General features: G+C 37.9%; 1 pseudogene across 1 annotated transcript; it reads left to right on the top strand.

The window, feature by feature from the left end:
- Nucleotides 1-523: 523 nt before the first annotated feature.
- Nucleotides 524-2,330, top strand: LOC147363887 (protein disulfide-isomerase A6 pseudogene; annotated as a pseudogene). The gene has a single exon (XR_015133584.1). The product of XR_015133584.1 is annotated as a protein disulfide-isomerase A6 pseudogene (transcript).
- The last annotated feature ends 23,630 nt before the right edge of the window (nt 2,331-25,960 follow it).

The raw sequence follows: 25,960 nt of genomic DNA, 5'->3' as shown, positions 1-25,960 counted from the left end.
ATACTCTTTACTGACTGAGCCACCAGGGGATTCCTCAAGTAATGAAAGGTTGATTAAATACACAAAAATCAGTTAATGTAAATACACATTATAAATGAAATAAAATTCAAAAACCATGTGAGTATCTCCAGAACCAAACAAAAAGTATTTGACAAAATTCTACACTCATTAATTAAAACAGCAAAGACAACTCTCAACAAGCTGGGAATAAATGAAAAATTATTCCACCTGATAAAGGACATTTAATACACCCTTAATGGTGAACATGAATGTTTCCCTCTTAAGGTCAGAAACAAGACCAGGAAGTCCATTCTCATCAGTGTTATTCAATATTGTACTAAGAATTCTAGACAATGCAATCAGGAAAGACAAAGAAGTAAAGTTATCCAAACTGGAAAGATAGAAGTAAAATTGTTTTTATTCACAGATGATACAAGCGTGCAGGGTGAAAATTCTAAGATTCACACACAAAAAAGTACAATATCAAAAGTAATAAACAAGTCACAAAGGTTGCAAGATGAAAAATCAGCGGGGCGCGGCGCGGTGGTGAGGCGGCGGCTGGAGTGTGTGGCAGCGCGGGCGCTCAGCATGGCTCGCCTGGTGCTTGGTCTGATGAGCTGTACCCTCTTTACAACAGTTAATGGTCTGTATTCGTCTAGTGATGATGTAATTGAATTAACCCCCTCAAACTTCAACCGAGAAGTTATTCAGAGTGACAGTTTGTGGCTTGTAGAATTCTATGCTCCATGGTGTGGCCACTGCCAGAGGTTAACACCAGAATGGAAGAAAGCAGCAACTGCCTTGAAAGATGTTGTCAAAGTTGGTGCAGTTGACGCAGACAAACATCAGTCCCTAGGGGGTCAGTATGGTGTTCAGGGATTTCCTACCATTAAGATTTTTGGATCCAACAAAAACAAGCCAGAAGATTATCAGGGTGGCAGAACTGGTGAAGCCATCGTGGACGCTGCCCTCAGTGCTCTGCGCCAGCTTGTGAAAGACCGCCTTGGCGGCAGGGGCAGAGGCTACAGCTCTGGAAAACAAGGCAGAGGTGACAGTTCAAGTAAGAAGGACGTGATTGAGCTGACGGATGACAACTTTGACAAGAATGTCCTTGACAGTGAAGATGTTTGGATGGTTGAGTTTTATGCTCCCTGGTGTGGACACTGCAAAAACCTAGAGCCAGAATGGGCCGCGGCCGCTACAGAGGTGAAAGAGCAAACGAAAGGCAAAGTGAAACTCGCAGCTGTGGATGCCACTGTGAACCAGGTTCTCGCCAGCCGATACGGGATTAGGGGATTCCCTACAATCAAGATATTTCAGAAAGGTGAGTCTCCTGTGGATTACGATGGGCGACGCACGAGATCCGACATTGTTTCCCGGGCCCTCGATCTGTTTTCTGACAACGCTCCACCTCCTGAGCTGCTTGAGATCATCAACGAGGACGTCGCCAAGAAGACCTGTGAGGAACATCAGCTCTGTGTCGTGGCCGTGCTGCCCCACATTCTTGACACAGGAGCTGCAGGCAGAAATTCTTACTTGGAAGTTCTTCTGAAGTTGGCGGACAAATACAAGAAGAAAATGTGGGGGTGGCTGTGGACAGAAGCTGGAGCCCAATCTGAACTAGAGAACGCACGGGGGATTGGAGGGTTTGGATACCCTGCTATGGCAGCTATTAACGCACGCGAGATGAAATTTGCTCTCCTAAAGGGATCGTTCAGTGAGCAAGGCATTAATGAGTTTCTCAGGGAGCTGTCTTTCGGGCGGGATCTACGGCGCCTGTAGGCGGTGGTGCTTTCCCCACCATCAGCACCAGGGAGCCCTGGGACGGCAAGGACGGCGAGCTTCCCGTGGAAGATGACATTGACCTGAGTGAGGTGGAGCTGGACGACCTGGAGAAAGGTGAATTGTGAGAGGCTCCGCAAAGACTTCAGCTTTCTTTTCTTGGGAGCAGATTTTCTGTGGTGAAGGAACGTCCTTTCCAGTCCAAGGAACCTACCAGTGGCCTTTTTAACGGAGAAGTAACCCTTGACTGGTCATTTGAAAACACTGCAGCAGTGAACTTTTGCGTCTCAAGAAAACAATGAAAAATTATATGAATTGTCGTAGCCAGTGAAATGAGTTGTATCCTGTCAAGTAATATTTTGAAGAAAACGGATGGGCTGTTGAAGCGTTTTTCCCTCCCTCTGACTTGCTGCTTGGATGTTCTTGGAGGCTGTTTCTTACATACAGGTTTTTTAATGTGACCCTTTTCATTTGAATATTAATAGCTTTTTTCCATTAAAGAATAAAACAATATTTTGGACAATGCCAAAAAAAGAAAGAAAGAAAAATCAATGTATAACATATTGATGGCAGGATGGAAAAATCTAATAAAAAGCAAGGTGGCCAAAAATGGATACAGGGAAAGACTAAAGTTGAAGAAGAAGGAAAAAAAAAAAAATGGCAGCAGTGTTTCGGAAACAGAGTGCTCTGCCCTCAAAATATGACCTGCTAAACACCCTAGGTGGGAGGAAAGTTTTGTGACTTTTTTGCAGGGAAGTCTTGGAAAGACTTGAAAATTAGAAGAAATTAGAAGAACTAAATGGGCGTGTTTACACCTCATTTTAAATTAATATCAGCATGAAAATAGGACAGACTCCAGTGGTAATAAAATTGAATTTCAAGGTAAATAAAATAGTGTCTTTTAAAATACCCAAACAATGAGATGTTAGACTGGGGTGGCTCTAATGCCTTTGATGGTTACATAAGCAAAGCAAAATCCTGTAAATCCCTCAAGATTAAGAAGAAAACCAATCATAGCCAAGTAGACTTTCCTAAATTATGCAATCACTTAAGCTATAGACAATCAAATGGTTTCCTTACTTTGTCTGCTTGTCTTCTTTATAAAAACCCTCACCCAAGTTCCTTTCAGTGGAGCACTCCTAACCAACTCTGGTTTGACACTGCTAATGTAAATCCATGATAGCCCAAATAAACTCTTCAAAAATTAAATTCATCCTTTAAGATCTGTTTGTGAGCACTTACATGTTTTAACTATATTAAAAAAAGGAAAACGTTTTATTTCTCTGGCAAATTTCCCAATTTGGGGTATAATTCTCTGCTGTTTCCCTTGGGTCTAGTAATGAGCCTAGCTCATTTCATATCAGCAATCCTAGGGAACTAGGGCAAGGAAAAATAAAAGGGAGCAGCAGTGGATTTAATATTTTTTGCTTGTAACATTTCATGAAATGAAAAGGAAAATACCTTACCTGTTGTCTCCTCTACTCAACTATTCTATAAATACAGTGCTACTTCACTACAGATGTCACACAATACGCAATTCTGCCACCCTAGCTGGGGGGTCCTACAAATGTAACACCATCTACCTGGAGGAAACATGGGATTAAGGCTCAGTCCCAAAGGCACCTCCTCTGTCCACTTCAGACGCCAACAGCGAGTCCAGATTATCCCCTGTGCCTCCAACTAACTTCCTATAAACCAGAGTTCCTATAAGCCCCTGCCGTGTTCAACTAATTTGCTTGAGGGGCTAACAGAATTCAGCAAAACAGTTTGCTCACTAAAATACTGGTTTCCTACAAATGATATTAAAGGATAAAAATCAATTTCCAAAGAAAAACAGAAGGTAAGGTCCAGAAGGAACTGGTGCTTGTGTTATAAGATTGAACTGGCCTTTTTAACATCTGAGAATGACCCAGAAAACAAAGCAATCTTCTGGAGAATGAATCAAAAGGGAAGAAGAATAATTGAATAGAGAGGGTTTTAAAAGTCAACTTCAAACTAAATAAATAAATAGTTATTTTTTTACATGATCAATAACAAACAGAACAGGTATGTGTATGATGAATGCCTTAAAAGTAGGCATATGAATAAATCAAATGAGCCATATTCAAACCAGTATAATAAAACCAGAATTCAGACACATTTTTGTTAAATTCTCCTTCATTCATCTCCCTGAGAACTTGCAATTATATTGTAAATCTAGTTTTACATCCTACTCTTTTACTTAATATTAACATTAGGCATGTCTTTGTATGATTAAATCTTATTTATATTATTTCTAATACTGGATCACTCCAGAATATTAAATAAATGTACTATGCATTAGCAAATCACACTTACACTTTGAAATATTTAATTTTTTCATATATTTTCAAAATAGATGATACTGCATCAAACATATTTATAGGTAGGAGCTGTTTAAAATTTATTTTCAATTATTTATTTGGATAGATTCCCAGAATATGTTTCAAATTTTAATACAAATATGCAAATTCTTTGATTACTTTCCATAAAGATTATATTGTTACACTCTCATAATCAGTGTGTGCAAGCACATATTTCTGTATTGCTGATAACAGTTTTTTTGAGAAATTCTAAAGATCTAGTTAGATTTCATTCCAAGAAAAATTTAAAGGGATGTCTGAAAAAAATAAATAAAGGGATGTCTGTTAATTAGTAATCAAATATCAGGATTATGATATGGAATAAATATTTAGATCTCCCCTGTATGTAAAGATATATAAATGTCTATACAAATGGAGAAATTCTAATCTCCACTTTTCAAAGAATATATTTTCTGATACTGGCCTCAATAATATCTATATTCTGATTCACAACCTGATATTTACTATTGGGTCTCTAATATCTCAAGATTACTGGTTATCTTTTGGAAAACAAAAGTATCATTCAAAGAGTAGAAAGAAAATAAAATAATAGGGTTCTCATTTAACTTTACAGTTTAAAAAAAATTGGGCTACAGTAAAGCCCTAAACTGAGCTTCCCAGGTGGCACAGTGATAAAGAATCCTCCTACCAATGCAGGAGATACAAGAGATGTGGGTCCAATCCCTGGGTGGGGAAGATCACCTGGAGAAAGAAATGACAACCCCCTGAGTATTCTTGTGTAGAAAATTCCATGGACAGAGGAGGCTGGTGGGCTACAGTCCAGGGGGTTGTGAAGAATCAGATACAACTGAGCAAACATGCACACACACGCACACACAAAGCCCTAAGCTCCGCATCAACCATTTGTAAATATCAGTATAACTAGAACCAGCAGTTTTTCCCCCTCTCTCTAATGAGTAGCTGTTCTGCAAATATTACTCATAAAAATACTTTATAGGACGGAATAAAATCAGTTCCAGTTTTAGGCTATCTAATTTCATGGTTAAAAAAATTAGAATATGCATTGCAGTTTTCTCTTTAATCTGATACACAATGCCTGCAAATCAAAATGGATTCTTTCTAATTTCAACTTAAATTGGTGAAAATATAAAATAAAGGACTGAGAAAGAAAAGACGGAAAATAGGCAGGAAACAAAATTGAAGGAATCTTATATGTTCTTTTCCTAAAATTGTGTACCTTGTAATTGTATTCCCGAGCATCAGTTTTAAACTTTGGGTTCCTTGCCATGAAATTAGCTCTCCCTTTCACCCTCAAGTTTAAAGAACAGAAAATGAAGTGCATCATGTGGACTTCAAGCTGTAATTTCCTTTAAAGTTGTTAAAGTCATAAACTGTAAGTGGGAACCGAAAGTCAAAATTACAACCTTTCTAATATCCCAACCAGGTATGTTTTATTTTTATATAATGGAGGTTTCCGCCAACTCTACTAACACCAAATTTGCACACAATTGCCATTAAAAATAACTTTTTTCCCATTTTATATAAAGAAAAAGGCAAGAACACCACTGAGTTTAAAACTGTTGCCACTTTTAATAAAATGTTTCAGGTATTTTCAATAATTAAAATAAAAAATAAATCAATAGCAAAGAAAAGATAACCATTTAAAGAAATAGCTCATTTACCTCACTTGAGATGGTGTAAGTCTAATATGTTTATTAATTATTTTTGCTTCAGTAGAATTCTTTGTAAATGACAGTGTAAGCAGAAATAAGGTGGCAGCAAATGGAAAGGGTTTGAAAGTATTTTAAACTAACTTTAAACTAACTTTCAAATAAATAATTTCACTATATAACTGATACGAGGGTCATTTACTTCCTAAAGATGACAATGCTTTTTGCATAGTGATTGTACAAAATATTTTTAAAACAATAGCAATATTCTGTCACCCAAAATGTTATGCTTTACTTAATATTCTAATACATATTACCCCAAACTGGACTACATAGGGTATCACATGAAAGGGAAATTGGAGATAAGGATATTTTAAGTCACTCAAGTAGACATTACAGCTATATTTTGGGAATGGATACAGTGATTCAAGAGCATCTTATATTTTTTAAAAGTGATGAAAAAAGGACATTGGAGAATACCCCTAGTTAAGCGGTTGGCATAAGTAAAAAATGGACACCCCAAATCATATCAAAATAGAATACGATACATGATATAAGAAAGAGTTATGCAAATGTTGGGATTCATAGACATCCATCCAAGAAGAATGAAAATATGTATCACAAATATTAATATATGAAAATTCATAATGGAACTCACTTTAGCAAAAATGTGGAATGTCCATCAATCAGTGGATGGATAAACATAATTATGTGCCTGTACACTGGGATACTTGTCAGTAATAAAAAGAACAAAGTCCTAGTATATGCTCCTACTTGATAAACCTTCCTGAAAATACATCAGTGAAAAAACTCAGCTGTAGAACATCACTTACCATATGAAGTGGTCAATTTATAGAAAATGTTCAGAAAAGGCAAATGCGTATGAGAAGAAAGTAGGCTGGTGGTTGCCCGGGACCGGGGCGGGAACAGTGTGTGCTAATGATTTCCTTTTGGAGTGACAGAAATGTTCTATAGCTAGACTGTGCTGTTGCCTGGCAACACCCTGAACTTCTCAAAAATCACTGAATTGTGCACATTGAATAAGTCAACAGTGTGATACGTACGTTAAAATCAATAAAGTGGAAATATGTTTGGTTAGGATTCAAAAGATGAAATTGTGGTTATAGGAAGATCTCATAGAAGAGGATATATTTGGAAGCATTTTAAAGCTTAATGTGATTTGATTTTATTTATATGTGTCATGCAGGTCTGCATAGAAAAAAGAACAAAGGTAGCATAAGTAAAAGTAATATTTGAATTTGAATTAGACATTAATACAATATGAAAGATGCACATTAAGTAAGCATAAGGAATGAAGCAAATAAAACACACTCAAAATTTTCTGTTTCAGTTATAAAATATTGACTTGGATAATGAAACCCTCAGTACAACTTGAAACATCAGAAAGAAACATAATTCTCATTATTTCAGCCAAGCAGGACGTGGTGATGTGAAATTCACTTGTACAAGTGGAGAGGACGATGGGGTGGGGGCATCTGAGTAAGAGGAGAGAAACTAGAATTTACGAGCATGCATAGAAACAGCTCATTAAAAGCACTCAGAGTTTACTAAGCTCTTTATTATGTTTTACCCCAAGCTAAATGCCGTCTGTACTGTATCTCATTTAATCTGGACAACTCTATTAGTTATATACCATTATCACATTCATTCTGCAAATGAAGAAACTGATTCAACAACAGTTACATAACTTCAAAATTCACAAAAGCTGGTGTGTGAGAGACCTGAGAATTAAACTGAGGCAGACATTCCAATTGCTGTTGTTATTTAGTTGCTAAGTCATGTCCAAGTTTTTGTGACTCCAAGGACTGTAAATTTGCAAGGCTCCTCTGTCCATGGGTGGAGGAGCGTGGTGGGCTACAGTTCATGGGGTCCCATGGATGGAGGAGCGTGGTAGGCTACAGTCCATGGGGTTGCAAAGAGTCGGACATGACTGAGAGACTTCACGTTCTTTCACTTTCTGTCCATGAGATTTTCCAGGCAAGAATTCTGGGGTGGATAGCCATTTTCTTCTCCAAGAGACCTTCCCAACCCAGGGATCGAACCCATGTGATTGGCAGGTAGATTCTTTACCTCTAAGCCATCAAGGAAGCCCAGACACTTCAATACTGTCCACCTGTCTATTCAACAACACTGCCCCTTGCACTTAATCAAGATGTTCTTTCAAGTAGTGAGGCCATGTCCACCCTCCAACATGATTTCTGCTGCCCTACAGCAGCAAATTGTATTGATTCCATCTACGTTGTTTTCACGGACCTACCATGATTTTCACTGCAGATGGTGAAATTAGATGACTGCTTCTTGGCAGGAAAGCTGTAACAAACCTAGACAGTATGTTAAAAAGGAAAGGCATCAGTTTGCTGACAAAGGTCCATAGAGTCAACCCTACGGTCTTTCCAGTAGTCACATAAAGTTGTGAGAGCTGGAACACAAAGAAGGCAGAGAAGCAAAGAATTGATGCTTTTGAACTGTGGTGCTGAGAATCCCTTGGACAGCAAAGAGATCAAACCTGTCAATCCTAAGGCAATCAACCCTGAATACTCATTGGAAGGTCTAATGTTGAAGCTGAAGCTGCAATATTTTGGCCACCTGAAGAGAACAGCTGACCCAAAGGAAAAGATGCCGGTGTTGGGAAAGATTGAAGGCTGAAGGAAAGAGGCTGAAAGAGGATGAGATGGTTGGGTGGCATCACTGATGCAATGGACACGAACTTAGGCAAACACCAGGAGATGATGGGGGAGAGGGAGGCCTGGGGTGCTGCAGTCCATGGGGTCACAAAGAGCTGGACACAACTCGGCAACTTAGCAACTTAGCAACAACAACCATGATTTTCAACGTTTTTCTACCTGGACCCCCGTATCCAGAATCTCCACTCTTTACTTTCAGCCTTTTCTCAACTCACCTTGTGATTTAGTCCCAAACTAAACTACCCACTGCTCATTGACCCCACCATCACTGGTATCTGCTTACCTAGACTCTTGGAAAATAGTTCACTATGTAAATCTAAATTTGTAGGGAATATGCCTCATCGTACATAATCGGTTTAGACGCATTCTTTCCCATTCTAACCCAGATATCAAGAAGCTCAGAATAGTCACTTGATTTTGTAAACAGTTTAATTAGCAGGCATTCTACCCTTTATTTGCTACTTCTAAAAATCACTACTATAGGTATTTAAGGGTAACCATTTTCTTAGGATCATTCACCCTGAATCCCATATCAGCACAGGAACCTCTACCTTCCTGGCACAGTAACATTCGAAGAGATGTAGTTAGAATTTCTACGGCTTTTTTCTAACTTAGCAGGGGAATAATATTTTAAAACAGGAATAAGATGTGACAGTTTAAATACAGCTGATGATCTTAGCTCCTCTGAGAAACTCCCCAGTGAAAAAAATAAGAAATCTTAAATGCATAAACATGCAAACAGAAAGAGAACAGAGAATGTGACAGCAGTAAATGAGAGATATCAACAGTTTTCCAAGGCTGGAGGTCAAACTTACGAATCATGTTATTTGACTTAATAAGGAAGAGGAAATTGGAATCAGTGTGTGCAGAGGCAGGTTGACTCAGGGAATCAAAGAACGTTTGTGAGCCCTGAGGACCCAGTACAGGCAACCCTAGAAGAGACTGGCAGAACAGAAAATGTAGGAATGAGTTCAGGGATATGCCATGATCTATTGCTCAAGTCTCCCCAACACACAAAAACTTCAGAAATTAGGTGGGTACTTCTGGTCCACCCACCCTAGAAAGACACTAGTTTTGCTTTTGTTTGTTTTGGTGGAGAAATAAAGCCTAAGAGGATGGGCACTTGGACGCACTGAATGTAAGAAAGCAGATGTCAGAATGGCAGAGAAGAGAAGGGGGATTGAATGAGTCAGCACCCTGAATGGGGAGTTATTCTTCCAATGTCTTCTCTCATTCAGAGAAATCCAGGCAGATAACAGAAGCATTTTCCTCTGAAAAAAATGGAAAAACCTCCAAGAAAGAGAAAAACAGAATGACAAACTTTTGAGAGATCTGCAAATCACAGAAGACCCTATCTGCGTATCATTATTCAGGGGAGGAGGAGAACACACCTAGCTAAGCATGAATAAAGCATGTCAAAAACAAAACCTTTTCAGAAAGCAAACATTTCTTTGTAATTTAACCCAAATATCTTTTCTTAAAAAGTTTCTAAAGGCTCTGGTTCTGAAAAATGAGTCAAACCAATAAACAAGAAGATATGTTATTCAGGGAACATACAAGATTGCTAACTGAAATACCGAGATGAGCATTTGTGCATGGGCTCCGCAGCTGGAGCGGCAGTAAAGACTCTATTTGCTAATGCAGGAGATGCAAGAGACCTGGGTTTGGTTCCTGGTCAAGAAGGTCCCCTGGAGGAGGAAATGGCAATTCTCTCCAGTATTTCTTGCCTGAAAAATCCCATGGACAAAGGAGCCTGGGGGCTACTGTCTACGGGCTCACAAAGACTGAGCAAATAAGCAAGCATGCAAGCAAGTGTGCAGTTCAACCAATAAGCATCCAATCTTGATCGGAGCAGGAGAATAAGTGTAGAATAAGGTGTTAGAGAGGAAGATCTCCCAACAAAAGGGATGGATGAAGGGAGGAAGAGACAGTATGTGTGTGTGTGTGTGTGTGTATGTGTGAGAGAGAGAGAGAGAGAGAAAGAGAGAGAGATACTCTAAGGTATATCAAAATATTTCTCACCAAAAATCTAAACTTTCAAAGGTATCCATTGTCTTCCTGTTGGGATCTGTACCAACAATCTTTTTCTTCCTGAAAAAAAAAAAAGTTATTTCTCTGTTTCATATCAGTGCCTTAATCATATTAACACAAACAAAAGAAAATTAATCTTTTATTAAGGGCAAATCCATGCACCTAGACAACAGATATTTTAATTCAAAGGGGAAATTGTTATTTTGCACTATTTGTATTGTCTCTGAAAGCAAATACAAATATTGTTGCCATGACAACATCCATGCTTCTGATTTATTTATTGTTTGCTTCTTAGTAAATACTGTAAAATGAGTGCAGTGTCTGGATTTATATCTCCAAAGAGTAATAAACAAGAGACAATTAACAGGTAATTATTTCCACCTGCTGAACTCTATTTTGAGGAGATTTGATTAATTAACAGCAAAGATCTGTCATCATTAGTTCCAGAGTCTTTTATTTCTTATTTATCAAAACATGGAAATACTATTAACATTAACTTGGAGTAGAGTCTCCTGTCCATTTTCTGGGTCATTGCTCGTGAACTCATTATCCACATAATTGTAAAATATGGTTACTGTTAAACAATGTGAAAATATGATTTACCATTTAAAAGTTAATAATAATTTTGAAAAATGAAAAACTATATTTGAAAAAGATAAAAATTGCATTCTTGGTAATTATGCCAACTGTTTGACATCATTCAAAGATGGGAATATTTTTTGTTGAAATCAAATTTACTTTTTAATTTCTTTGGATAGGAAGTTACTAACTGATGGATTTACTTGTGTCCCAATAGACTTTTAATCTTTTTTTATTTTATTATAAGAATTGTGCAAGACAGTCCTTTAAATTAACTGCATCCGGAATTCTTCCTGATTTAAGGTAGTCTAGAAATGAATAGCTCCATCTCTTGGCTCTCTTTCCATCCTCTCAGATTAATGCTTTGCAAACCTGTGTGAACTTTCTGATCAGAGCATAGAACTGGGAAATTTCCCGTTTTTGATCTTTGTTATGTATGGTAGGCAATAAACAGGCCAGCATGAACGTTGAAGCAAAAATGTAAAGGATTGTTTTTTCTTTAAAAAAAATTATGAACCTGCTGGCACAACAGCCCAACTGTGAGTGTTTAGGAAATATCTTAAACTTCATAAATCCAAATTGACAGTCAATCTCACAAATGCTATGTGCATCAAGCTGAAGAAATTCATTATTCTTTCCGTTTGATTTGAAGAAAAAAATCATATCCTGAGAAAGTATAAAGTAATGAACATTTACCTTTCTGAAAGCTTAATTTCCTCACTTTGGGATTCAGAGCATAAAATTTGCCTTTACCATTATGAGTGCTGGCTGGAGGAGAGAAGACAGATGTCTCCAGTACTTCCTACGGCTTATTTGCTATGTTGTATCAGAAGTCTTGCTCCTCTTGTCATAAGCATGCCATTACTTTGTGGATTTAGCTAGCCTCTGGGAGGGTGGTTTGGGAGACTGAGAAGTAACCTATAGTTCAGGTTAGTTTCTAAATGCAATCTCAACCATGAGACTGTAATTCAAAGACATTAAAAATATCAAAAGCTCAGTTCATATGTGTATGATTATCCTCCTTCATAATCTCTTTTCGGTAGAAGACTGTCACTTACACCAACTCGTTTGTTTTTTTTTTTTTTTTAAACCATCTTAGCCATTTTTAAGTGTGCATTTCAGTACTGTAAAGCATATTCAAATTATTGGGAGACAGAGCTCCAGAAACTCTCATCTTATATATCTAAAATTATAGCCAATAAGCACTCCCCTGCCCCCTCCTCTTAGCCTCTAGTAACCAGCATTCTGCTTTCTGCTTCTATGAATATGACTACTTTAAAAAAACTCAAAGAGGTGGTATCATACAGTATTTGTATTTTTGTGACATATTTATTTCACTTAAAATAGTGTCTCAAGGTTCATCCATGTTGTGGTTTGTGGCATTCTCTCCTTTTCAAGACTGAAAAACATCCCACTGTGGGTATAAACCACATTTTCTCTCTTCATTCATTCATCAGTGGACATCTGGGTTGTGCCCACCTCTTGGCATTTGTGAATAGTGGTGCTAGTAACATGGGAGTACAAGTATCACTCCCCATTTTTAATTTAAAAGTGACAATTTGAGCCATCTCCAGTTTAGTTCAGTTCAGTCGCTCAGTCGTGTCCGACTCTTTGTGACCCCATGAATCGCAGCACACCAGGCCACCCTGTCCATCACCAACTCCTGGAGTTCACCCAGACTCACGTCCATCGAGTCAGTGATACCATCCAGCCATCTCATCCTCTGTTGTCCCCTTCTCCTCCTGCCCCCAATCCCTCCCAGCATCAGAGTCTTTTCCAATGAGTTAACTCTTCGCATGAGGTGGCCAAGGTACTGGAGTTTCAGCTTTAGCATCATTCCCTCCAAAGAAATCCCAGGGCTGATCTTCAGAATGGACTGGTTGAATCTCCTTACAGTCCAAGGGACTCTCAAGAGTCTTCTCCAAAACCACAGTTCAAAAGCATCAATTCTTCAGCGCTCAGCCTTCTTCACAGTCCAACTCTCACATCCATATATGACCACAGGAAAAACCATAGCCTTCTCCAAGTAATGTCATATCCTGTTTCTTTGATGTTTGTTTTCTCCTAAACAAGGAATGCTCAGAATTGAAAAACTATTTAGATTTAATGTGATTATCCCTCAATAAAGGTGTTTACAATATTGTTATCCATATTTGCAGCATTCGTACAAAAACATTTAAAGTCATAGCTTAAACTGAGTGGACAAGTGATTAGCTTTGATGTTCCTAGATTTCACAGATTTCTGGTTGAAAATTTTACCTAAAACTTCCAAACAATTCCTGAGCCAAAATTAACTAGTCCTTAGTCAGTGAAGTTCTAAGGCAGATCTGTGCCTATTCAAAATTTTAGTTCCTTCTCCCTCCCTTCAGTTTCAAGTCTCAGTTGTCATTTTAACGCCAAAATAAAGCACGTTAATTTTTTTCACTGATGTCATATTCAAGATCCTGATGGTATCACATTCATCCTTTCACTGATGTCATATTTAAGAGGGTTTTTTAAAATTTTATGTTATTTTATGTAAAGAAGTAGAAGGAAAGAGATGAGGAGAGTAAAGGGAGAGAGGAAAAGAAGAGGAAAAGGAAGAACATGGTACTGTATAAGCAATATGGCTTTAGTGGTTAATACGGTAGATTTGGGGTCTGGCCGCTTGGATTTGCATCCAGATGCTGCTAGCTTAGAGGTACTTGAGCTTGGAAAAATTATTTATTTCAGTTTGTAGCTCAGTTTCCCGATATGAAAAACAAGTTAATTACCTACTTTTTGAGATTTCTGTGAAAATTGTATGGATTATTTCCATACAAGCTTCTCAGCACAGAGTCTGGCATATAACAAACTCTCAGGACGTAACTCTTAGCTCTTAAATAATGACTCCATGGTTCTTATAACTAACTTTGGTCAGGTTTAAATCTAAACCAAACCCAATTCAAAATTGTGCTTATTCCATAAGAAAACAAACCGCCCGATGTTAATGCACTTTGTTCCTCTGGAATTTGGGCCCAAGATGAAGCAATTTTAATTTAGGGGTGACATTTTAAACTCATAACTTAATTTAAATTCAGTTTTCAAGGTGCCTGGATGACACATCTGGAAAAAATGGAGTTCTTTGGCACAAAAAATCATTTCACATGCAGTAATGTCTGATTTGTGATACCGTTGTTTGGCTTCACAGTTGATCATGTGATAGAACAATCCAGATGTGTGGCAAGCCCTGTGTCCAACGTGGTCTTGCTAATGCACACAGTGATGGAGCAAGGCCTGGTGATGTTATCAAGAGCCAGAGCAGAAGAGTGATGCAATGCAGATGGTGGATTGTATTGTATGTTTACAGTCTATGACCACAGAACATGTGTGTCTCACAACTGTGTTCTGTGGCCTTTTGATGATATTTTAACAAGGTCTGTGTGAATAATTTAAGCAGAAGGTATCCAAATCTACTAAGTGCACCTGTATCTGAGTTTGAAAATTGAATCTGAACTGGGAAACATTTTCAATAGGAAAATGACAATGGAGCTTTGGGAGCGGGTTAAACATCAGGTATCACTGGACTTGCCTAATTAAGTTCTAAAGTCCAGATTAAGGACTTTTGATCTTCTACTTCAAAGCCCAGAGTTGCTACTTACAGGGCATGCAAACGTGGGAAATTTACTTGAATTTTTCATGTTTTAGTTTTCACATTTGTTAAAAAAGGGTAATATTAATCACCTTTTTTAGTCTCTTAAAATAATGCCTGGTACATGAGAAGCCCCAGCTGATAACAAGAACAGATGCAAAATGCATACAAAGCGCACAGAAATTAGGAAGGACAAACTCAGACCGACGCTCTAGTGTGTGCCAAGAAGTTGGCATCTTCTAAAACAGGATCTTTTTTAAAGATTTTTTTTGTCATGTGGATCATTTTTAAAGTCTTTATTTAATTTGTTACAATATTGTTTCTGTTTTATGTTTTGGAATTTTGGCCATGATTCATGTGGGATCTTAGCCGAGGATGGAACGCTTACCCCCTGCATTAGAAGGTGAAGTCTTAACCACTGGATAGGAGAGGATTGTATCTGACCCAGTTTTCCTCCCGCCAAATCAGGGTTATGTTATAACTTCCAGGGGCCTCTTTCACCAAAACATGATTTAAAAATATATTTTATGCTTGTTTTGGTATAAAGGCAAATATATTAATGTATTTCAATATTTTTGACCTGAATGTCCAAGGTTTTTTCCCCTGTTTTTTTTTTTTTTTTTTTATAAGATATTCATTGGCCCCTAAGAGCACCATGGGCCAAAGGCACTGTGCCTAGTGGAGATCAGTCTTACACCAAATACCATTACTTCCACTCTACTGTTAAAAATCTGAAAGATTAAGGAACTTAATGTAGACTTACATACTTAACAAGTGGCAGAATGGGAATCTGAACTCAAGTTTAACATCAAAGATCATATTCTTCTTCCCTCCTCACCTGATCTTCTCCAGCGGCACATCAGAAATGGTCCATGTTTCCCTTCACCATAGTCCCTCCTCTCACTCAGGGCAAGCTTCTCCCTGTTGACTTTCTGTTGGTAGCATCTCTCTTCCCTCTTCCCGTCTCTGAATTCGCCCTTTAAGATCTCACAGGATTTTCCTCTCCTTTGCAATATCAAATATTCATTCCCTTCTAGGTATTGATTGCGTTAAAAACAATCCAATAGACAACCTGTCACAAAGACATTAATGACTGATAATGACATGCTTCCCACTGAAGAATGTTCTCATTTTAACAAAAGAATCCTGAAGTTGAAGCTTTTATGTAAAACAGAGCCTTGCTAATTTTGCTACTCTGTCTGGCCTGCCTTAACAAGATACCACAGACTAGGTGGCTTAAAAAACAGAAATGTATTATTTCACAGATTTGGAGGTTACAAGGCCCAAATCAAGATGTTAATAGGGCTTATTCCTTCCAAGGGCTCTGAGCAAAGAATCTGTTACAAGGCTCTCTTCTTAGCTTGTTAGAGGGCTGTCTTTTCCCTGTATCCCCTCATATTGTTTTCCCTCTGTGTGTGTCTGTGAGTCCAAATGTCCCTTTTTTATATTGTATTGGAACATACAATATAAAATATTGGAAGTCATATTGTACTGGAACCCACCCTAATAAAAAACCCTGACTTAAAATAAAGGCATATTCTGAGGTTCTGGGGTTTGGACCTCCACATGGGAATTGTGAAGGGATACAACTCCATTTATTATAATAATATTACAGGTTGAAGTATAATGAAAGTCCAATGTGGAGAAAATTTTGTGATTGAAAGATATTTTCCAACCTCCCTATCACTCTATTAAAAGAAAAAAAAAAAAAACCTCATATTCATGAACAATGCATTCATTCAGACCAATATTTTCTTTTCCCAGTCTGCTCAAAAATTTGCCTTTTTGTGTTTCTGTTTAAATTGGTCACAACTTCTTAAAAATAAATCAAAATGTATTAATACTATTAGGCAAAGAATAGTAATGCATCAAGCCGGAACCAAACCACTTTGGCACTGTTGACATTTGGGAAGACTGTTTTGTGCCTTGTAGGATATCTAACCACACCTCTGGCCTCTGCTCACTAAATGCTGGCAGCATCTCCTTCCCCAAGTTCTGAGGACCAAAAGTGTCTCCAGGTATTACAAATGTCCCCTGAGGAAGAGGGAGGCAAAATCACCTCTAGATGAGAACCACAAATGCTTAGCCAAAAAGTATTGTTATTTTATTCAGTTCAGTTCAGTCGCTCAGTCGTGTCCAACTCTTTGCGACCCCATGAACTGCAGCACACAAGGCCTTCCTGTCCATCACCAACCCCCAGAGCATACCCAAACTCATGCCCATTGAGTCGGTGATGCTAGAAAAAACCTATTAAAGAATATTGAGTAATCATCTTGCATGTCAATCACTTTAGTCGTGTCCGACTCTTTGTGACCCTACAGACTGTAGCCCACCAGGCTCCTCTGTCCATGGGATTCTCCAGGCAAGAATACTGGAGTGGGTTGAGTAATCATCTTAAAAGAACTTAACTGAGAACAAAGCTATGATCTATTTCCACATGGTAGGATGTATATGTCAATCACAGTCTCCTAATTCCCATCATGCCCCTGCCGCTATCCCGTGCTCACAGGTCTGTTCTCTGTGTCTGCCCCTCTATTCCTGCACTGCAAATACAGTCATCTGTACCATTTTTCTAGATTCCACATATACGCATTAATGTATGATATGTGTTTTTCTCCTTCTGACTTACTTTACTCTAGTGGGAGTCTGCTGTTCAGAGCAGGGAGCTCAGTTGCTCTGTGAGGACCTAGATGGGTGGGATGGGGGGAAGTGGAAAGGAGGTCCCAGAAGGAGGAGATAATGGGCTTCCTAGGTGGTGCTAGTGGTAAAGAACCCACTTACCAATGCAGGAGACTTAAGAGATGTGGGCTACATCTCTGGGTCAGGAAGATCCTCTGGAGGAGGACATGGCAACCCACTCCACTATTCTTGCCTGAAAAGCCCCATGGACAGAGGAGCCTGGTAGACTACAGTCCATAGCATTTTAAAGAGTGGGACATGCTGTGGCAACTTAGCATGGAAGCACACATAGCTGATTCACTTTGTTATACAGTAGAAACTGACACATTTGTTCACAGGAACTAAACCTGAATTTAAAACAAAATAAATCTACTTTTTTTTTTCTTGTAAGACAAAGTGGGAGCTAAAAAGTTTGACCATCAACACCTAGAGATAAATGCCAGGACAGAGAATTCATGGTAATTAAACAAAAAAAGCTGACTGAAATTAATGATTGATAAAACAAGATGTCTCTCTTGGCGTTCCTTCTGACACTGGGAAATGAATTATGTGCCCTTTTACATCTAAATTATTTTTCAAAAACTGTGCATGTTTATAACATTGATGAACAATTTATTACAACACATTTGTGTGAAGTGTCAAGGAAATAGTGCCCTTTTGGAATCCAAAAGACTTTGGCTCATGCTTCTAGTCCTAGTCTGTCATTATTTAAGGCACACATTTATATTTGTTTGCATCCATTCATGTGTTAACTCATTAATTCACTCATTCATTCATTTGCCATAGTACCAGAGGCTATTCTAGACATTGTGAAAAGACAATCATAGATTACATAGATTACAAATGCATTTGATAAGTTCTACTACTGAGGAAACAAAAGATATAAAGAGATCTGAGAACTTGAAAACTAAAACTAATATCCCAATAATTGGTTCAGCGGAGGATAAATAGAGGCTTATCTAATCTGTGTATAAGTCACGATTTTTTTACAATTAGGAAAAGAAAACTTTTGTTTCTATTGGACCTGAATGAAGGTGCCGATAGCTTTGGTTGTGACTGCAGCTGACTTACAACCACAGAGAGAAGCTGTCTTAGGTGAGAAAAGCAGAATTACTGAACAGAGAGATGAAAGGATGCTTGGTAATTGACGGCATCATTAGGTAACCATATATATTTTTTTTTTTTTTCTGATAATTGACGTGCAGAAACTATTTTCCGACACTATGTCAATTATTCCTCTTTTCTCAAAAAAAATTGCAGATTTGCTTATAATCTGCAATTAAAAGACTTCTGCCCATCCAATACTCCATGAACAAATACAGCAATGTCGAGGGGGCATTGCCTTTGGTTTTTTCCTTTGAGCTTCTTTATTTTAATCAAATTAAATATCTCTTCTAGGTTGATGCAAAGCACAGAAAGTTTTAGATGCCCTTTGATATTGATGAGCTGTGGATTCAGCTTCTCCCTTTCTTATCCTCCATAAAAGCAGACGTCTATGAGTTCTATCCAGTTATGATTTATTTATGAAAAACAAAGATGCAGTTTTGAGCTTGCCTGAGAGCCTCTCATGGAACCATATTGATGGCCCGACCTTTCTAATCCACACATTCTCATTTCCATAACTCTTACACTTCAACTCATACCTCAACTCTGTCACCGCAGATGCCTTAAGAACAGTTTTGATTGTTAGTCTTTGTGAGCTAAGGGATAGAAATATTAAAAAAATAAAATAAAATACAAATTATGTTGGCAAGGAAAATATTGTTTCTTACAGATGAAAATGCAGAAATTCCAAGTCTTTGAGGAAGGGATAATGAAAAAGGATTCCTGCTCTTTCTGTGTGTATGGTCTCTCCTTGGATAGCCATAAACTGACCCTGGTCTAAGCGGGCCCCAGCGGGTCCTGCACGCTACTCAGATGTTCCCTAGTCATCTGTGTTCTCATCTTCTTTCAATTCGTCTTGGGAGCCTGTGAAACTTTACTCCTGCAGTCTTCAGTAAGCTTGATGAATAACTTTCCAAATATTTCCATAACACCCCCTCTACATCAGTTTTCAGATCAGCAAACTTGGCAGATGGTTTATTTTGATCAAATATATCAGTGTAAAACTGCATTTGATAAAGGAAAGTATGAATTTTAAATCCCTGAAAATTGTCATGCTTTTCATTGGTTGTATTCAGTGACAAAATACAATTGTAAAAGAATTAATTATTTGGGCTTGTCTTTATGGGATCTATCTATCTATCTATCCATTTATCCAACTTTCTGGAAGGAACATCAGTCTCAGTCATTGCACGAGAACAATATCGACTGAACTCTACTTGCTTTGTGCTTGGTGGCACTATCTTTAATGTGTTGACAAGCAAACCACAGCAGAACCAAAGACATAAAGCATATTTATACTTCAAAGAACTTTGAATCTGACTAAGGAAATAATACGAAACAAAAGCATTTTTTTTTAAGCATGATACTGACTCAACCTGCATGTACTGAGGGATACAGCAGTCAGAAAAAGCCTGTGAAGGAGGGAGCAATGGAACAGAGGAAATGATAAATTAAAACAGACAGAAAGACTGAAAGAGAGTATTACAAATCAGAGTGATGAAAATGGGAACCAGGCCAAAGACTCAGACATGAGAGTAGGCACATAATAGGCACACAGTACTACAAGTAATGATAAAGATAACAGAGAATTTGCAGGTCTCTTCAGTTCAGTTCAGTTCAGCAGCTCAGCTGTGCCCGACTCTTCGCAACCCCATGAACCACAGCAGGCCAGGCCTCCCTGTCCATCACCAACTCTCTAACTTGGGTAAACAGTCTACAGGGCATTTTGCATATGTTGTTTTTCAGCCTGAGAATTGAAACATGTCCTCCCATATCAGTAAACAAAGGCTGTCACAGTCGTCAGTGACTGCAGCCTCCAATGAGCGCTGAGGAAACTCAGGAAGGAAGGTAATGCCTACCCTTGAGACACCATTAGACTGCAGCCACTGTCTATGGTGAGCCCTGAGGAAACTCAGGAAGGAAGACAATGCCTACCCTCGAGAGACCATTAGACTGCAGCCACTGTCTATGGTGAGCCCTGAGGAAACTCAGGAAGGAAGACAATGCCTACCCTCGAGAGACCATTAGACTGCAGCCACTGTCTATGGTGAGCCCTGAGGAAACTCAGGAAGGAAGACAATGCCTACCCTCGAGAGACCATTAGACTGCAGTCACTGTCTATGGTGAGCCCTGAGGAAACTCAGGATGTGAAAATACAAGGATACTGGCCCCAGATAGCTGAGGCGCATATCAAAGGGATGATTTCAGTAAGCCCAGACTCTTGCATCTAAATTCCTTAACTTTATGTCTACTTTTCTTAAATTAACCATAATCTTTCAATGTTCAGACTACCTGTCCTTTGTTGCAAAACTTCTGTATAACCTCGATCCCCCCATCCCATCACCTCCTCAGAGCAGTTCTCTCAGGATTATTTGAGATGCTGCCTCTTGGGCCAGAAGTACTAAAGTTTCTTGCCAAATAAAACATAGCTCTCAAATTTTAGGCTGTGAATATTTTTTAAAGTCAACAAGCCAAATAGGTATTATTACCAGTCTACTTTCCATAATAAAGGCCAGTTTTTTTGCTTAAATGTAAATCATTATGTTCATCATAAAAGAAGTTTGACAATGTATAAACATACTATATATATATGTGCATATGTAAATATATGCTATTGCATTGTATGTGCATAGATAAGCATATATAATGATCTGAAATCTTGCCTTTGAGAGAATTACTTAGCCTTTCATATTTTTATATGCCTCTTTTATGTATTTATATACAAAATATGCAAGAGATTCTACCAAATACTCTAGTAGGATGTGTCTGTGTGTGTGTATTTTGCATAAAGCAATTTGTTGGAGGGAAGCTGTTTCCATCAGTGTGTAGTTGTTGTTTCATTGCTTCTGTTGTTGTTTTGGGGGAGATTCGTGTCAGACTCCCTAGTTTGTCATCTTACTGACGTCACTTGCAGTCCTCAAAACAATCTGATAGAAGAATATTATTATTTATGAAAAATATGTTTCTATTGTTATCTTTCTTATATTTATTCACACTTCTTTTACCCTAATTTTCCTGTTTTTCTGTTGATAACTTGACGAAATATTCTTCAATCAATTTTTCACTTGTAAATGTAGATATCCTATTGCCTTTCAAACTATTATTATGTACCTTCCCTTACAATCATGCCTGATCAAACATATTTATATACTATTATATAAACAAGATGCTAAGTATTTTCCCTACTAACTCACTAAATTTCCTCCTTGATCCTATATTTAACTCAGTAGAGTAAAACATTTAGAATCATTTTGTCATTGTGTTAACATCAGATGTGACTTTTAGAATATTATAATTGTCTTCATTATGAAAAATATTTCATCACTTAGTGATCAGGGACCCGGTTATAAATATGAATATACCTTATTTAAACTAATGAAAAATAACTCATGGAATCCTAAAGGAGGAGATAGAAGATCCAACAGAAGTTGTTATGATCAAATATGCAATTTATTTTTAATGTTAAAAATTTTGTTTGGAATGTAGAATTAAAACAGCCATAAAACAACAAATTTGAGTTAGTTAAAATGAGGTGGATGAACCTAGAGCCTGTTATACAGAATGAAGTAAGCCAGAAAGGAAAAAAAAAGTAGCAAATATAGTGCATGTATATGAAATCTAGAAAAATGGTACTGATGAACGTATCTGCAGGGCAGGAATAGAGAGTCAGACATAGACAGCAGACCCGCGGACACAGCGGGGGAAGGAGAGGGAGGGATGAATAGGGGGAAAAGCAACAGCATATCCCGCGGACACAGCGGGGGAAGGAGAGGCAGGGATGAATAGGGAGAAAAGCAATGGCATATGTACACTGTCACGCGTGAAATAGACAGCTAGTGGAAGCTGCTCTACAACACAAGTTGGTCAATTCTTCAGGGTTCTGTGATGTCATGGAGAGTGAGATGTGGGTGAGACAGACGCTCCAGGGGGAAGGGATATATGCATAATTACAGGATATATGTATAATCACATGTATATATGATTCATATTGTTATACAGTAGAAACTAACACAATATTTTAAAGCAATTATCCTCCACAATTAAAGATAAATTTAAAAAATTTAAAAGTAATTCATTTAAGTTATGAAGGTCTTAATGACAGATAAAATAGGCAACTATTATTTGTAACAACCAACATTTTTAGTTCCTATCTCAAATTCAGACAGCACATCCAGAGCAAAATTTCTCCAGCTTTTTTTTTTTCTTTAATTCTTCTCTATTAAAAAAATATCAGGAAGTATCCCATTTCATAAGAAAGATTCTAATAATACTGTACCTCAAAAGGGAGATGACCAGAGAAAGCATTTCCTGCTTCCTAAGAGGCTTATTAGACTTCATGCAAACACACCTATGTCCTCCCCAGGGGTCAGCTTTACTACTGAGGGTCTTTCTACAATGATCTTCAGTAGACTCTGAAGTGTCTGCTATGGAATGCCTACTTACCTGTCATTGGCATCATCTTAAAAATACATTTAAATGTTCTAGAAAGAGGAACGAGAATCCCAACTAGGCAAGTTTGAAATCTTAAAGTATTGCCTTCTTCTCAAGCCATCACATTTTAAATTCTATCCCATCAGGTAAGGGGTTAGCTGCTTAGAATGAGTGATACTCAGAATTCTTATAAGGATCAATATTCATGGAAGTATATAAATATATCACTCATAAGAAACAGTTAAGAACAGTTTTTAGACAGCATATGATTTCAGGCATGTAGCCCACGAAAACCAGAAATAATTTATAATCCCTATTATGTGGGTTTTAGCTATCTAATCTTAACTTGTGGTATTTGATAATATGGGTATTTCATAAAAGAAAAATTTATAAATATCTCTTCCTCCAAGTTAGTTCTGAATAAGTGGCTGAAATGGAATCAAACAACATAACTAATTTAAGGATGCATTCCCAGAGTAACTTGGGATTATATTTATTGCTCAGAAGAGAACTGGTTTCTAGGAGCTGTTAGACACTAGTCTTTGAAAACAATTATAGTAATAAATAGGACTTTCTATGTATGTCTCTCATGGCTGTCAGGGAAAAATAAGCTCTTGGGATTTTGTTTGGGGACCATTCACATTCAATACTCAGAGGAAAATAATCAGATATTTAGGGGAAAGTGGATACTCAAGTGGTACCTATAATCATAAAGAACATTCTTTAGAAATATATAAAATAAAAGCAATAAAGTCTAGTTTATTCTATTGATGACCTAAGAGATCATCAAGTTTTAGAAATAAAGTTCAATGTCTTGGTCCCTAGTCTGCACAAATCAATTTTTTATGTATCAACATGAGATATCTTTTGCTTAACTTTATACGGTGCTTTAGAGTGCAGCATCAGTTTCTCATTTGACAATTTTTGATTCAAAAGAAAGCCACCTAATATCTCAGAACCTCAATATTCTCTTCTGAAAAGCATAAGGATAGTGATCTTAACTGTTATATAATTGTGACAGATTATATTGATTATATACAAGGATCCTGCAGCATATTCCCTGTCTTAAAGCTGACATTTGAAAATTTATTTCCTTGACATCATTTCTTGTCATGTAACTCCCTAATTTCAAAAAATCTAGGGGTCTAATGAGCTGTCTCAAATTTTTGACTTTAAGTATAAACAGGTTCCCCTGAAGAGGTTAAAAAAATACCCCAAGTTTGGTGTGTTTGGCTATTATTTTATCAAAGAATTAGAGATTATAAGGAGAATGGCTCAGATGGAAAAGAATCTGCCTGCAATGGAGACCTGGGCTTGATCCCTGGATCGGTAAGACCCCCCTGGAGAAGGGGACTCCAGTATTCTTCCCTGGAGAACCCCATGGACAGAGGAGCCTGGCAGGCTACAGTCCCTCCTATCCCAGAGTTGGACACAGCTGAGCGACTAACACTTTCACTTTTTTCAAACCATTTCAAAAATAGATTAAGGGACAAATGGGAGTTTATTGAAAGGTCAGAGAGATTTCACAAGGACAGAGAAAGTGCTCAAGGCTGGGAGGAGCTGGTCAGAGCAACTGGCATGTCATTGGCTGTGAAGTTGTTTATTCCCACTGTCTCCAGACCAACCTCCTCTGCACTTTTATGGCTTGACCTGGTGGCCCCACTTAGTTTTATTTCCCAGGGCCTCAAATCATCAAGGGTCATCCAGAGACCACAGATAGCTAGCTCCTTCTCGTCTGAATTGTCCGCTTGACTCAGACTCCCTGGGTTAAAAGTCCATGTGTAGTTTCATTTTCCCTGGGCACACTGGTCAGATGAAGGAAGGGGACGGAGTACGTAGCAGAATGTCATAGACTCCTGGCTCCAAGATTATGAGTCAGATTAAGTTGGGCACACTGGTCAGATGAAGGAAGGGGACGGGGTACGTAACAGAATGTCATAGACTCCTGGCTCCAAGATTATGAGTCAGATTAAGTTTTCCATGAAGAGACTTTAGAATGAGGAGAAGATGTGGACTATTTCACGAGCATTCACCTTCTGCTAGGCTGAGACATGCACAGAGGGCTCTCAACCACTGATTTTCCAGGAGAAATGACATGGTTACCATTATAAATGACAAGTCACTAAGCTTATGACTTCAGGGTATGGTGCTCAAAAGATAATCAGAGATCATTGGAGGTTGTGTTTAAGGCCGTATCTTAGTCATATTTCATCTGTCTCGCACTGTTTCTTTTTATCCAGCTCCTTTAAGCTCAGAGCTACTTTATCTAATTCTTTCTTTGATAAGTAGTAAGTATAAAATACAAATACCACAGTTATTGAAAATATTCACCTGAGCCTAGCTTTCTGGAGAATGAACAAAGTGAAATGTTAGTTGCTCAATCATATCCAACTCTTTGTGACCCCATGGACTATATATAGCCCACCAGGCTCCTCTGTCATGGAATTCTCCAGGCAAGAATCCTGGAGTCGGCTATCATTCCCTTCTCCACGGGATCTTCCCAACCCAGGGATTGAACCCTGCTCTCCGGCATTGCAGGCAGATTCTTTACCGTCTGAGTCACCAGGGAACAACACAATAGAAATTCACTCCTATAATACTTCCATTTCTCTCCCTAAAAAATATTGTTGTAAATATCTTATCTCTATTTATATTTAAATCAAGATATATTAAAATGCATATTTTGAGGTGGGATAACCAAGACATTCTGAATTACACAAATCAGACATTTTTTTATGTCATTTCAAGTATATTCTTTCAAAATCTAACAAAAGAAATTTTTTTCCTCTTGCACCTTAGCGATGAGCTGATTTTTTTTTTTTTAACCAACATCTGCTAGGGCTATAAAACAAATGAAAAATTAATTAGGTATTTGAAAATCTCCTTTTGAGACAATGGAGTTTAGTGGTGTCTTAAATCCTCTTACAGCTTAAACTGTGTGTTCAGTCTGGAAAAGATCTTTTCTTGTTTCCTGACCATTGTGTTTTCAGATCATTTTCTTCCTCTTGGCTGGCCTGGGAGTTTTGG

Source organism: Bos grunniens, chromosome 10 (genome assembly GCF_055505025.1).
Source record: "Bos grunniens cultivar Pamir isolate PY7600 chromosome 10, Bosgru_T2T1.0, whole genome shotgun sequence".
In the NCBI taxonomy this organism is placed as follows: Eukaryota; Metazoa; Chordata; class Mammalia; order Artiodactyla; family Bovidae; genus Bos; species Bos grunniens.
Note: the sequence above shows the minus strand (reverse complement) of the source record. Positions and strands in the feature narration are given on the sequence as shown.